The sequence below is a fragment of the Bos grunniens genome, chromosome 6 (assembly GCF_055505025.1).
Source record: "Bos grunniens cultivar Pamir isolate PY7600 chromosome 6, Bosgru_T2T1.0, whole genome shotgun sequence".
NCBI lineage: Eukaryota > Metazoa > Chordata > Mammalia > Artiodactyla > Bovidae > Bos > Bos grunniens.
The window spans coordinates 98,201,159-98,215,640 of record NC_141170.1 but is presented as its reverse complement, the minus strand read 5'-3'; the positions used below and the strand labels follow the sequence as shown (position 1 = coordinate 98,215,640).

General features: G+C 38.4%; 2 long non-coding RNA genes across 2 annotated transcripts in view; one reads left to right on the top strand and one right to left on the bottom strand.

Annotated features, from left to right (window-relative positions):
• The window catches only part of LOC147371067 (uncharacterized), a 58,032-nt gene extending 52,793 nt beyond the window's left edge, over positions 1 to 5,239 (top strand). The window contains exon 7 of the long non-coding RNA XR_015166255.1: positions 4,154 to 5,239. This is a non-coding gene — a long non-coding RNA (uncharacterized LOC147371067). The remainder of the gene's footprint in view (positions 1 to 4,153) is intronic.
• LOC147371066 (uncharacterized) overlaps positions 1 to 14,152 on the bottom strand; it is a 57,536-nt gene extending 43,384 nt beyond the window's left edge. The window contains exon 1 of the long non-coding RNA XR_015166257.1: positions 13,821 to 14,152. This is a non-coding gene — a long non-coding RNA (uncharacterized LOC147371066). The remainder of the gene's footprint in view (positions 1 to 13,820) is intronic.
• Positions 14,153 to 14,482: the final 330 nt, after the last annotated feature.

The window sequence follows — 14,482 nt, the reverse complement described above, 5'->3', positions numbered from 1 at the left end:
GAGAAAATATTTGCAAATTATGCAACAGACAAGAACTTAATCTCCAAAATATACAAACAGCTCATACAATTTAACAACAAAAATATTCAATTACAAAATGGGCAGAAGACCTTAATAGACATCTCTCCAAAGAAGACAGAGGGCCAGTGTATGAAAAGATGCTCAGCATCACTAATTATTAAAGAAATGCAAATTATATTTTAAATTACAAGGAACTGAAAATTAATTTTACCTGGAAGTTCGAATGGTAGCTCAAATTCATGATTTAAGCTAGTAAAGAAAAGTCTTGGTCTAATTCAAACTCCATAAATATACATCACCTCACATTGTTCCTGTACCTTTCATCTACAGACCAGGTAGGTTTAAAAAGCATAAATATAAATAATGTGATTCATCATTCAGAGCCCCGAAATGGTGAGCAGAAAGGGCCTTTAAAGTTCTGAAGTTCACGACCTAGTTAGTTCACAGAGGAAGAAATTAAAACTGGGTATAATGGAAAACAGTTAGGCTTCAGGGTTAGAGTTGTGGGTTAGAGTTAGAGTTAGGGGCTTCCCTGGTGGCTCGGATGGTGAAGAATCTGCCTGCAATGCAGGAGACCCAGGTTCAATCCCTGGGTCGGGAAGATCCCCTGGAGAAGGGAATGGCTACCCACTCCAGTACGCTTGCTTGGAGAATTCCATGGACAGAGGAGCCTGGTGGGATACAGTCCATAGGGGTCGAAAAGAGTTGGACATGATTGAGCGACTAACACTTTTACTTTTTAGAGTTAGGTGCTTGGATTCAAACCCTGATCCTGCAACTTTTCAAATGTAAAGAGAAGGAAAATACCCTCAGACTCTTGGAGCTTATAGTTTTGCCATCTCAAACACAGTTAAAGTTAGCTGATTCACTTAGACGATTGTAAGGTCAGTTCCTTTCCTGTCCTTCAGTGTCTTGCCTGAGGCCACGTAACTGATAAACTGGAAAGAGCAGATTAGAGCTTTAGTCCCTTGGTTCTTCATACGCTCTGTTCACTATATCCTGACTCTTTTTCCAGTTAAGGATTTTGAAGTCTGACCTGTTAGGGTGTACCATTTTAATTAGACTAGAATGGAACAAAGTTGTGGCAAATACTTCTTTGGTTGACCTTCCATCCAAAGACCACCAGAAACATATCTGTGATTGAACAAATTGGATTTATTAACATATGAAAGGAAGAAGCCCACAAACCATGGGAAATGTCAGGCAGTTCAGTAAAAGGTATTTGAAAGGATTCTCATGGGAGGGGGACACACATTAGGGAACTTTGGGGGAGGGTTTTAAAAAATGGCTTTGTTATGGATTACATGCCTTTGGGAATTGAGGGTAAGCCAATAATTAGATATTTTAAAAATCTTATAAGATGGACAAAATAAAGTGAGCTAAAGCTATGGTTGGGAAAGGAGTGATGGGGCTTCAGATTAGGGTGCAGAGATGTTTGGAATTTTTGTGGTTTGTACAATGACCTTGTTTCTGTGCTTAGAAGATTATGGACTCGTCTTGTTTTTCTCACTTCATCTTGATAGCTGCTGATTTCGAAGCTGGTGTGCGGTCAACAGGAGAATACCGAGGCCTAGTGTGAGTGCTGCAATGGCTCTTCACAATGTTAAGGCTCAGCTGCGAATGTTAGGTTGATTTCTGGGTGTCAGAAGACACTGTTCTTGTTCTCTCTGTCCCCTTTCTCTCTTTTCCTCACCTGTAGGCCAGCAATGACTCTGGGACAAAATTCATGAAAAACAAACATGTTCTGGGAGCTTCCTCATGCAGTGTTTACTTTAGATATTGGCACCGCCCCTTCTCACTGTTCCATCTTCCTTTTTCATGGGAGAAGAGGGATATGATTGTTGAAGCTGCAGCAACCTTTTTGTAATTATGAATAATTACAAGGAAATCTCAGGGTCTTTTCCACCATTGATCTACTGAATTAGTCCAGCATTGGTAATTCTGGATTTCTCACTATGGGGAAAAAAAAAAATTCCCCAATTAAAAAAAAGCCACTCTAGTTAGACTGTTTGTTACCTGTAGCTGAAAGCATTCCTAAAACATTAGGTATTCATGTTTGTTATTTACTGAACTACACACTCTTCTAGTAGCCAAATATTTATGTTGGCTCAGAGCACATTCCATTTGGAAATAGAGCTTGGCAATCTGCACCCCACCCCGCCCCCCCACCCCGACCATGTTTTTTAAATTAGGCTTATGTTAGGTGAATAAATTATTGTTCTTTCTGCTTCATAAGGTTTGTCATTATTACTTCATTCAGATGCAATTGTTTTCTTGGTTTGAGAAACCTGCATAAAAATGAAAGCTTTAGAAACCTTCCAGATCAAGTTCAGCAGGAAGAAGTGGGTACGTTTGTAGACTTGATTATTGAAAGGGTGAATGTAAATGTAAACCTAATTGCTGGATAATTGTAACTTCACTATTGCAATTTGTAGGTCCCCATAGCCTTTGTGATTTGTTAAACTTAATGTGTTGGTTGGTTTTAATGATCATTGACTTAGAGGTAGAAAAAACTCCTATCCTCCTAGGGGGATAATTCCCTGGCTACTCTACCACTGTGGTTATCACATTAGACTCCATCGCACAGAATCAATGCCCATTGGAAAACTGCTAATGTATTGGGAGGTGGGAATAAGAAAGAGTTTATGACCATTAATATTCTGTGAGCAGGAAAGCTAAACCACCATGCTAGTAGGAATCCAATGTCTGCTGGATGCTAGGTGAGAGTTCTTAATAAAAGTGGAAATGTTCAGGAAAACTTCATGTGCTGACAGCTACGATTTGTCTCTTGAAAATTATGTTCCTATGGTTGGAATAAATTTTACTCTAGCCAACAACTGATAATTATTCTACACATGTTTCTGACTGATCTCTGCACCCTGTGCATAGTAGGTACAAAATAGTTGTTCAAGAATTGTTTGAAAATGTATTAACACGTGCCTTTGCATGATGGTTCCATAATAGTGACAGTAATAATTTATCAAAATATTCTCTATAACTAGTAAATTATTTAGCAGATCACCATTTATATATTACAGATATATTACCAAGTAAAATATGTTAATGTTCACTGTTGTGAACATAAAATATCCAGATGCAGGGAAATTAGTAATTGATAAGAAAAATTCTTGTCTACTTAGTTAATTAGAATATGAATCTTGCATGGAGTGCTTGACTATACCAGGAAAATGTGTCAGTTCGTGAAACAGACTAGTGGCTCTCTTTTTCAAGAAAAATGTAACAATAAATTACAAAAAAATAGTTTCACAATGTATATTTAACATGTATTTTATAAACATTTGAAATGCTTATAAAAAGACTGATCTTTTTTCTCTAGTTCTTGTAGGCAGGTGAAATAAATCCATCCAAATAAAATTATTCATATAATTTAATACACTGTGTGTTATGTGTTGTAGGTATATGTTGAAGTTTATGGGTACTGTATACCTTCACGCATGTTTAGCAAATTGCAGAAATTTACTAACAGAGGTACATGCAGAATCCTAGTTTTGTGGTAGCCATATTCAGTACGTCATTATGCGGGCTTCTCAGAGTTGCTCTCCATTTTGTTACTCCAACAAGTATGCTCTTTGGAAAGAATAAGAGGTCTATGCTGGAAAAGATATGGCAAACAGTTTAGAGGCTGGTCTGTTTTTCTTATTTTGGGATTTTTATTGTGCTGTCAATTTTCCTGCAGAAAACTTAATTCAAATTCTGGTGAAGTGTGTTTTGATGAATTTATTTTGAGAGAATGAATGAATGAATGCATGAAAGAGAATTCTCAGCATTTATTTAAAAGCAAGTTTACTAGGAACTTCGCTTTGAATTTGTTGAAAGCCATAATTGGGGCAGAGAAGGGACAGTTGCAATTCACTGTAACAACTACTAGTTTGGATATATATACTCCACAGTAAAAAGAGGAGGGAGCCTGGGAGTGACCTTATTTTCTGGAATAATATTTGAGATCACTTTTAGGGGAGAAGTGGGAGTTTTCCAGATGAACAAAGAATAGGGAGGGCAGAACAGTTTTCTACTGTGGCCAGTGATGTTCTTAAAACAGGCATCTTAGAAATGTGATGACATTTTATCAGCACTCCTAAGGCCCTCCCTTTTTTTTTTCTTTTTCTGGCAGAGAGAAATGTCAAGAGATGAGCTTCCCTGGTGGCTCAGACTGTAAAGAGTCTGCCTACAACGTGAAAGACCTGGGTTTGATCCCTAGGTTGGGAAGATCCCCTGGAGAAGGAAATGGCAACCGACTCCAGTGTTCTTGCCTGGAAAATCCCCTGGACAGAGGAGCCTGGCGAGCTGTGGTCCATGGGTCGTAAAGAGTTGGACACGACTGGGCAACTAACGTTTTTTTTTCCAAAGCCTTTTTTTTTCTCTTTCTGGCAGAAAGAAATGTCAAGAGATGGTATGTAGGCTGTTTAGCATTAGACTGTGCAGGCACTGAATGACATGGGAGAGTCATGTCATAGTCCCTGTACTGCTAAGCATTGAAGCAGGAAGTGCGTCTGTCTTATTCAGGGCAGCAGTCTTGGTGACGGGGAGGGTGCCTGACACATTGTAATTGTTTCGTGTGTATTAAGTGAATGAATGAGGAGCCAGTAAAGATTTTAAAGAAAAGGAGTAACCAATTAAGATTTAAACGTTGGGGCTGTCACCGATAGCAGTAAGAATGTAGAAGTGAAGTGTGCATTCATTTTCTATTACTACTGTAAAATATTACTGCAAACTTAGTGGCTTAAAACTACACAAATGTATTATTTTACAGTTCTTTGGGTCAGAGGTCTGACACCTGTCTCACTTGGCTAGTATCAAGGGTTTGGCAGGGCTGTGTTCCTTTCTGGAGGAGAATCCATTTCCTTGCTCTTTCAGCTTCTAGAAGCTGCCTGCATTCTTGGCTCATGGCCCCCTTCCTTCAAACACATTGCCTTTCTTGGACCCTTCCTCCACCTTCCTATCTGTCTGACTTCCATTCAGAAAGGTTCTCCATTTTTCAGGGTCCATGTGATTATATTGAACCCGCTTTGGATAATCCAAGAGACTCCCATGTCAAGATCCTTAGCCTTAATCACATTTGCAGAAGTCCCTGTTGCCGTGTAACGTGACACATTCACAGGTTCTGGAGATGAGGATGTGGACGTACCTGGGAAGCTGTTATTCTGCCTATGACAAGGGGCATTAAGGCCCTTCACGGTACAGGGCTTGATATAGGATACCAGTTAGGAGGAAGGTTGTGACAGGGATAAAGATAGTTCACTAAGCTATTTCACTTTTCCTCTTTGGCAGAAAGGTAGGCTACATTTAGCACCTTCTTTTGCACTTAAAAATGATTAAGTTCTGACCAATGGAGTTATGTCGACCTCCTCCAGGCCTGATCATAAAACACCTCCTACTCAATCCTCCATGCTGTTTCTTTTCTCTTCTCTGTTGGCTGGATGAAGAGGGATCCAGTCTGCTCTCTGAGGCCCCGAGGGGTGGTAGAATGTCTAGCTAGAAGCAGTTGGGTTCCTTTGTAGAGCAGAGAGCCTCCCCGCCAAACACCTTGCACCATGATTTGCATGATAAAGAAAACCTGTTATGTTAGCCTCTGAAAGTGAGAAGTGGTTGCTAAGGTAGCCTATCCTGACTAATACTGAAATGCGCACCATTTCAAATTTGTAACAATGGGGTGCTTCTGTGACGGCTTCAAACCTGTGACGGCTTCAAACGTGGCACTGACTCCGTGCTTGGTCAGCGAGGGCCCTAGTAATAGGGGCTTGAAATATAGTAACTCGTGTTCTGAAGGGGAAACATCTTGGATAATCTGATGTTTGGAATAACTTGAAAGGCAAGATTTATGCCTAAAAATCATAAAACTTTAGGATAGTGATTCTTACCCTTGCCTATATAGTAGAGTCAGTTGGAGGATTTAATAAAACTATCCATGCTTGGACCTGCTCCCAGAGATTCTGATTTAATTGCTCAATGTGTATATGTTGGGGGAAGGAAAAGGATACTGGTATTATTTTAACTGTTTTCCAGGTGATTCTAATGTGCACCCAGGCTTGAGAACCAAACCTCTGGAACAGGGGTCAGCACACTTTTTCCATGAAGGCAAACTAGTAAATGTTTTGGGATTTGGGGAGCAATATCATCTCTCTCATAAATATTCAACTCTGCGATTATAGCATAAAAGCAGCCATGACAACATGGAAGTACATGGGTGTGGCTGTGTGCCAATAAAACTTTATTTACATAACAGGCAAGTAGCTGGATTTGACCTGTGGGCTGTATGATCCCTTCTCTAGGACCAAGATTCTCAAACGTTTTCTTCTCAACACTTCTTCACCCTTCAAAAAACTTTTGAGGATCCCCAAAACTTTTGCTTGTGGGTTATATATAGCAAGAATTACCATCTTAAAACTGAAGTTAAAAAACACTAATGAATCAAAAACAGTCATAAACCCATTATGTTAATGTAAGCAATATTTTTATGATAACTGTGCTTCCAAAAAATTTATCAAAAGAATGGCATTTTCTTTTTCACAAAACTCTGTACTGTCTAGCTTAACAGAAGACAGCTAGATTCTCTTTGTTTCTTCACTCTATTGTAATACGTCATTTTAACTGAAGTATATAAAGTAAACCTGACCTCACAGAGATATATATCTATTTCTTGTTAGAAGACCAACCTCCTTCTTTTAAAGGAATATTTTAATAACCTTTTCAGATAATTGTAGATATTCTTGGATACCACCTAGTAATTCAATAGGTGATAATTTGTTAAAAGTTGATTGCAAGGTGGAATCTTGAAATCATATCAATGAACTTTTCACATGCTTATAACATTAAAATTGCTTGGTTTGATTGCACTTTAAAGGAGTCATTTACTTACATATGTTTTAAAAATATCTTACATTGGTTACTTAGAAAACATTGTTTCCTTGAGTTACATCACTGGTATACTTCATTATATCGTATTTTAAAAATCACATTTGCTAATATCAGAAAAGTCTTTAAGAACTCGGAAGTTGTCAAGCTCATGGTGATGGTACGAGTTTTCTAAAATTCTAATTTTCGCTTGAAAACTGAAGTTTTATCATTGTCAAGAAATATTGTCAGCTTGTTTGCCTCCAAGTGACAGGCTCACTTCATTTATTTTCAAGAAAATGACTGTCAAATACCCAAGTCTGAATAACTATAGTTTGTTTACCACTTGTTCTCTCAAGTGAAAATAGTGTTCCACAAAAAAAGAGATAGTTCAGTTTGCAACTCAAACAATCGCACACTGCTTTTCCTCAAGACAACCATTGAATTCAGGTATGCAGCAGAAGTCGTGTGTGTGTGTGTGTGTGTGTGTGTTTTCCTTCTGGTCTCACAGAATATTTAGGACTTGTTCTCCAGGATTGAGATTTAATAAAGTGAATAATTTTTACTGTTTCAAGTGCATTTTTAAGTGAAACTGGCTTTTTAAAAAGTCAACTGAGTACATAGGAAAAGATAAGATACAATGTTCAATCAATGATATAATACAATGATACAGTTTGATGATATTGTTTTGATTTGTGTTAAATATCAACAGCTTTACATGTGGTTGCTTTGGTAGTATCTGTGGGAATGTCAACACAGTGAAAAAAGAAAATAACCTCTTAGTATTATGAAAATATTTTTGACAGTGGATCCACTAAAAGGGGTCTCTGGCATTCTTAGGGTTGGGCAGAGCACACTTTGAAACCTCTGCTTTAGGGGATGTGCTTTAAAGAAACAGTCTGTGTTAGTGTATGATAGCTATTATTGGCTGCCTTTGGTAAGGTGTTTCATAAAAGGCATGAACCCAGAAAGAACTGGCCAGTTATCAAGCTGAACAGAAAATGACGGAGTCCAAAGACTTGCAGTGAAAAATGGTTGGAAAGTCAATTGCTTCCAGATCCCAAATGGAGCCACAAAAGGCCAGTAGAACTACTTAGTTGGACAACATGATTTACTTCCATGGAAGAGGCTAGAATAAGGGTGTGTCCTTGCAGGAAGAAATAGTCAAAATAGCTGCAGTTAAGGAGAGAGGGCGAGAGAAGAGAATTAAACCTGAGTATATAGATGGAAGCAAATACAACAGAAACCTATCAAGATTTTGAAGAACTTGTATTGTCAAGAAGTGTTGAATATCAGACTAAAAACTCTTGGAGCTGTAAAATCACCTTTTGGCTTTCAAACTTTGAGAACATTCTTTTCAGTTGTGTCCAAAGGGAAGAAATAGACAATAAGAACTCCTAAAAGCTAAGGAAAAGGAGTACGTCAAGGCTGTATATATATATTGTCACCCTGCTTATTTAACTTATATGCAGAGTACATCATGAGAAACGCTGGGCTGGAAGAAGCACAAGCTGGAATCAAGATTGCCGGGAGAAATATCAATAACCTCAGGTATGCAGATGATATCACCCTTATGGCAGAAAGTAAAGAGGAACTAAAAAGCCTCTTGATGAAAGTGAAAGAGGAGAGTGAAAAAGTTGGCTTAAAGCTCAACATTCAGAAGACGAAGATCATGGCATCTGGTCCCATCACTTCATGGGAAATAGATGGGGAAACACTGGAAACAGTGTCAAACTTTATTTTGGGGGGCTCCAAAATCACTGCAGATGGTGATTGCAGCCATGAAATTAAAAGACGCTTACTCCTTGGAAGGAAAGTTATGACCAACCTAGAGAGCATATTCAAAAGCAGAGACATTACTTTGCCAACAAAGGTCCGTCTAGTCAAGGCTATGGTTTTTCCAGTGGTCGTGTATGGATGTGAGAGTTGGACTGTGAAGAAAGCTGAGCGCCAAAGAATTGATGCTTTTGAACTATGGTGTTGGAGGAGACTCTTGAGAGTCCCTTGGACTGCAAAGAGATCCAACCAGTCCATTCTAAAGGAGATCAGTCCTGGGTGTTCCTTGGAAGGAATGATGCTAAAGCTGAAACTCCATTACTTTGGCCACCTCATGCGAAGAGTTGACTCATTGGAAAAGACTCTGATGCTGGGAGGGATTGGGGGCAGGAGGAGAAGGGGATGACAGAGGATGAGATGGCTGGATGGCATCACCAATTCGATGGATGTGAGTTTGGGTGAACTCCGGGAGTTGGTGATGGACAGGGAGGCCTGGCATGCTGCAGTTCATGGGGTCGCAAAGAGTCGGACACGACTGAGTGATTGAAGTGAACTGAATTGAAAAGCTAAGGACCAATGAAGAAATTATTTTCAGAGAGCAGAATTAAAGTTTAATCAAGTAACTCACTCTCTCTCCATGGTAGGAGACTTCATAAGGCCTGCCAAGTAGGGTTTCAGAATTGTCATGTGCTAATGAACACTATGCATCTCCTAGTATTACCTACCCATTTTGAAATGGGAGTTTTAACTGTATTTTTTACATCTGTGCTCCACCACTGTATTTAGGCTAATCCCATAACTGAATTCTACCTTCTCTTCTCTCAGTTGTTTGCCAGTTACAGGGGGGTCGGGGCGGGGGGGGGGTGGTCTGGTGGGGAATTCCTCTAGGAGGTGGTGTGGCTGCTAGATGGAAGACACCTAGTCACCTGAATGGACCAGATCCTGTCCAACCATTTGCACTGGATTGTAACATGAGAAAGAAAGAAAAAATTCTGTACTGTGCTAAACCACTGAGACTTTTGTTATAATACTTGTTACAAATATTCTTTGTTACAAATATTCTTTGTTGCAATGTTTAGACTACTGTGAATAATGCAGAGGCCATTCTATTAATCTAAACTTGTGGCCTTGATTACTATAGTGGTGACAGAAAGAATAAGAAGCAGTAGTATAGTTTAATCGGAGAAGGCACTGGCACCCCACTCCAGTACTCTTACCTGGAAAATCCCATGGATGGAGGAGCCTGGTGCGCTGCAGTCCATGGGGTCGCTAGGAGTCAGACACGACTGAGCAACTTCACTTTCACTTTTCACTTTCATGCATTGGAGAAGGAAATGGTAACCCACTCCAGTGTTCTTGCCTGGAGAATCCCAGGGACGGCGGAGCCTGGTGGGCTCCCGTCTATGCGGTCGCACAGAGTCGGACACGACTGAAGTGACTTAGTAGTAGTAGTAGTAGCATAGTTTAATGGTAGAATCAATGCTTTTTAGACCAGGGGACTGTGAGAGCAGAATAAAGGGGAAAGAGAGGTCTAGCTTCTTATCTTGGCTTGAAGTGGATGGAAGTTTGGATGGTACTCCTAGGACAATCCAGTGAAGTTGTCTGACAGGCAGAAGCAATCTGGGGACAAAGAGCTTGGGACAGAGGTCTGAAAATGAGGCACAGGGGAAAGAGTAATGGTGGATAGAATTTGTTGGGAAGATAGTTCAGCGGGAGAAGAGCACAGAAGTCATTTAATTAACAATATAGAGAGAATAGTCTATCAGACAAGAGTGATAATGAACAATAAGGAAGGGAGAAAATGGCAGAAAGGGGTAGATCAAACTGTTTTCTCATTTGGTTTCTAGGAAGAGTGATGAAATGGTTAAGAGTCAAATATTACAAAGGTATTAAATATGATAAGAGCTAAATATTAACTTTTAAAGCTAAGCGTATTGGTGAACTTCATGAAGATAATTTGAAAGGAGAATTGATGTAAAATTCATACCATTTTAGGATAAGTGTCTTATGATTTTATGGATGAAAATGCAGACTGAAGATGTTAGATCATGACCAAAGTCCACAGTACCTGTTGGAGCTTGGCTTTGTTTTTGCCTACCCGGTACCACAGCCCACACTCCTTCACTCTTCCAAAATGAACCAGAAAAGGGCATCTCATTAAGATGCTGATTCAGATATAATTTTTAAAGCATGATAAAGTAGAAGGTCTCTAGAAATCATAAGGATCAATATGTATTTTCAGAGAGGAATGTGTAGGGAGGTTACTAATTCTTATAATTCCCAAGAGAGGGTTTCTCCCTTTCCCTCCCTCTTATTTCTCTTAAGTTGATTATATAGTCAACTGGAGTTAAATTGTATAATATGGGTATATCAGTGTCATATTTTTAAAAATAGTGTTTGGTTTTTTTTTGTTCAGTTTTAGAACACAGGGTGTTCCAATATGCTAAAATAACTTTTTCCTAAAGCTATAATATCTAAGTAAGTCGACTGACAAACTGTTCTCTCTCTAAAGTCTTTATAAAACTTAATTAGCAAGATCAAAGGCTACAAAAGTTTAATAGCCACCTTCACATTTACCAGATGCCTTGTTAGTAATTTTGTATTTAAAGTGTAATCTCTAAACAAGCCAAAAATGGAGCCAAATGTTTTTTAGGAGATAGTTAATATAATTTTTTTCTTTAATAAACTTAATAGAAACTCCTAAATGCTGTCATAGAGCACTATTCAAAATAAGCTCCTTAGCAAAATAAATGAAAGACATGTAGAAACCTGAAGAAGCATTTATTCTTGAGAGCCAAGGTGTCTGCAAGTCTTGTGTAGGTAAATCTCACTTTCTTTCATTTCATAAAGAAATTTTGTGTGAAATGAAGGCAAGTAATTGGCATCACTTGAATCCATTATTCATTAAATTTTACTATTTTGTACAAAGGAAACTTTCTTGGCTTGTACTGATTTCCTAATCTGGAATGCCAGCTAAAATATTTTCATTAAGATGTACTATTTTTAGCAGTAAAGAACCTTCCAATTTGGGACTCAGCACATTCAATTTGGAGTATACATAAAGTCAAGAATAAACACAGTCAGCATTCTTAAACATAAACCTTGATACTGCCTTACTTCAGTTGCAGTTTTTGATAGCATAATTGAGTATTATTTATCTCCTTTGCTTTTCTATAGCAACTATTTCTATGCAACTTAGGTGTTTGGTTGAAATGCCTTAGTAGAATAGAAAAGAAGTATTTATGCTTTTTCTGAAGGTTGTGTTGTAATGATGAGGAATGGAGAAATGGCCTGTCTTGTATGAAAGACTAAAAATATATCTCTTTATATGTGTACAAATGTGTGCACCTACATGGGTGATGCATGTCCCATTTTAAAGACATTAAGTCTCATCAGATTATCCACATGCTCTTAAAACAGAGTGGCAGATGATAATCTCATTTTAAAATGTGTTAATTGAGAGGAAACAATTTAAAAAGGAAAAAGAAATATGCGGTCACATCTTGAAAAATCCATATTATTTTTAAATTGCACATGCGGATCTTGGTAAAATATTAGTAGAAAAATGTAGCTGTCAGATAACTATTACACATGCTACATCAGAGTTAGGGTAGTAGGGTATACTTCGCATTTTAAGAGATAGTATTTTGAAACTCAAACTGCCACATAGGAGATCTAAAGAACCCCTCCCTCCCCAAACAAACCTGAAACAGTTTATGAAAAAACTAAACCAAGATTATTTTTGTTTCCAAACCAAGCTTATTTCTTTAGCAATGTTAAAACATTTTTCTTGGTTGTTCTCATCAAGACTAAAATGTATGCTGGTCTAACAATTAATTCAGATGTTCCCAAAACTTTTGTACTTATGAAATTGAGTATCTGAAGAGGTCTAAATTTTAGAGAATGTTTTCAGAGTCTGCTGTATTATATGCTGGCATCACGGCTTCTGAATCTCTTGTCAAGTGTCAGGAGTGTTTAATACAACTTATAAAGCCAGTGAAAACAGAAAATTTCACATTTTGAGCTATATATTCCTAAAATATTTGAACAATAAACATGTTTTGTGTGGAGATGAAACAGTAAGGCTGAAACTTTGGTTTTTAAAATTAAAATAGTTGTCTTTTGCAGTATGAGTTATATACAGTAAAAGTGAAATATTTGGTTATTTTATAATACTAATTGTATACATTCATTCATTGAACAAGTATGAATTATTTACTTTGTGACAAGTTATTATACTTATATTCCTAGATGCATAACAAAGGGTTAGCTGCTTAACATTTTCTGGCATTTCAGGACTAATTCTTAATGTTCCTCTGAAGTACGACCATTTGTTGCATGTACACAGCAAAAGAAAAACAAAACAAAAAGTATGTCAATGAATAACAAAATCTACTATTTAACTGGGTTGGGATCAAAGGTTGTTAGTGCTGTTGACCCATAACTATCTGAAAAAAACCCCAAAATGTCAGGCTGACCTCTCTCTCATGACTGGGTGAATACCAAGCGTCAGTGGTTTGTTCTGGGTGCACATCCAAGCATTTGGATGTCTGACCGACATTTTTAGTTAGAGCTCTCTTCTTCTATTAACATAGTTTAGAAAAACATAAGAGCGCCTTTTATAGACCACTCATGGTTCTATTTTTATCATATTAAAGAAATGAAAGCAGCTCATTTTTTAGAAGGTACTTCTTTTTCTTAAGTTCACATGGGGTTGAAGTATGATATCAGTTATTTATGAACTGCTGTTGATAGCAAGAATACAAATACTGTGAATTCAGAACTTGAGAGACAGGAAATAAATTATTATGGGCTGTGACACACTCTGTGAAAGACAGAAATGGGTAATGTGGAGACAGTAACAGGGGGCAGAGGGGAGAAGAAGGGCCAAGAAGAATCTCCCTCGGAAGGTAACAATGTATACTGTGGTCTGAAGGATGAGAAGTCATAGGAAGGACTAGGAAAAGAGCCTTCTAGGGAGAGAGAACTGAAAGCCTAGAACTATGCAGGAAGGAGGGTAGCTAAAAGTCCCCTAGAAAGGATCTGACTTAGATGATCTTGTATCTAATGGAGAATTCCCTGAGATCAAGCAGGAGAGCCTAGGTTATGCCAAGTAACTAACCATCCCCTCTGTCAGCCACTCTAATTAATCAGATGGATTTCTCACTCACTCAGTCTGCCTGCTGCAGGTTGGCCAGAGAGCTGGTCTGCTTCCTTCTCCCTCCAAGACCCAAGCTGACAGAGCAGTCACTATCTGGAGCGCAGCACTTACAGTGGCAGAGTCAAAAGAAAAAGCATTGCACATCGAGTATAGGCTCTTAAGGCTTCCACACACATCACTTCCACTCTCATTTCATTGGTCAAAGACACTAACCTCAAATCACAAAGAAGTGTAATTCTCCAGCGTCCCCAGAAGAGGAGTGGAACTGGGAGTGTTGATGAGCATAGAACTATCTCCTCTAAGAGGTCCCTGAACAAGATGGAATTTTATGTAGAAGTTTGTGTGTGTGTGTGTGTGTGTGTGTGTTTAGTTTTATGCATGTCACCAGGGAAGAGACCCATTGCTTTAATCAGATTCTTGAAGGGATCTGACACAGTAACAATTAAAAACTGCTGGACCAGTTGAAAACTGTCATGTAAACAACTAATTGCCGTACAAGGCAATTTGCAGCACGAGTAAGAGGCTGAAATGATTAAAGAATTGTGGGTGTGTTTGCATGCATGCAAGCTTATGCATGGTGATAAGGAAAGAAGTTGAGCAAATTTGTAGACCGAAGGGTAGAAGCCAGAGAACACGGAGCGATGGATCAAAGACACCAACATGTGAGGGGAA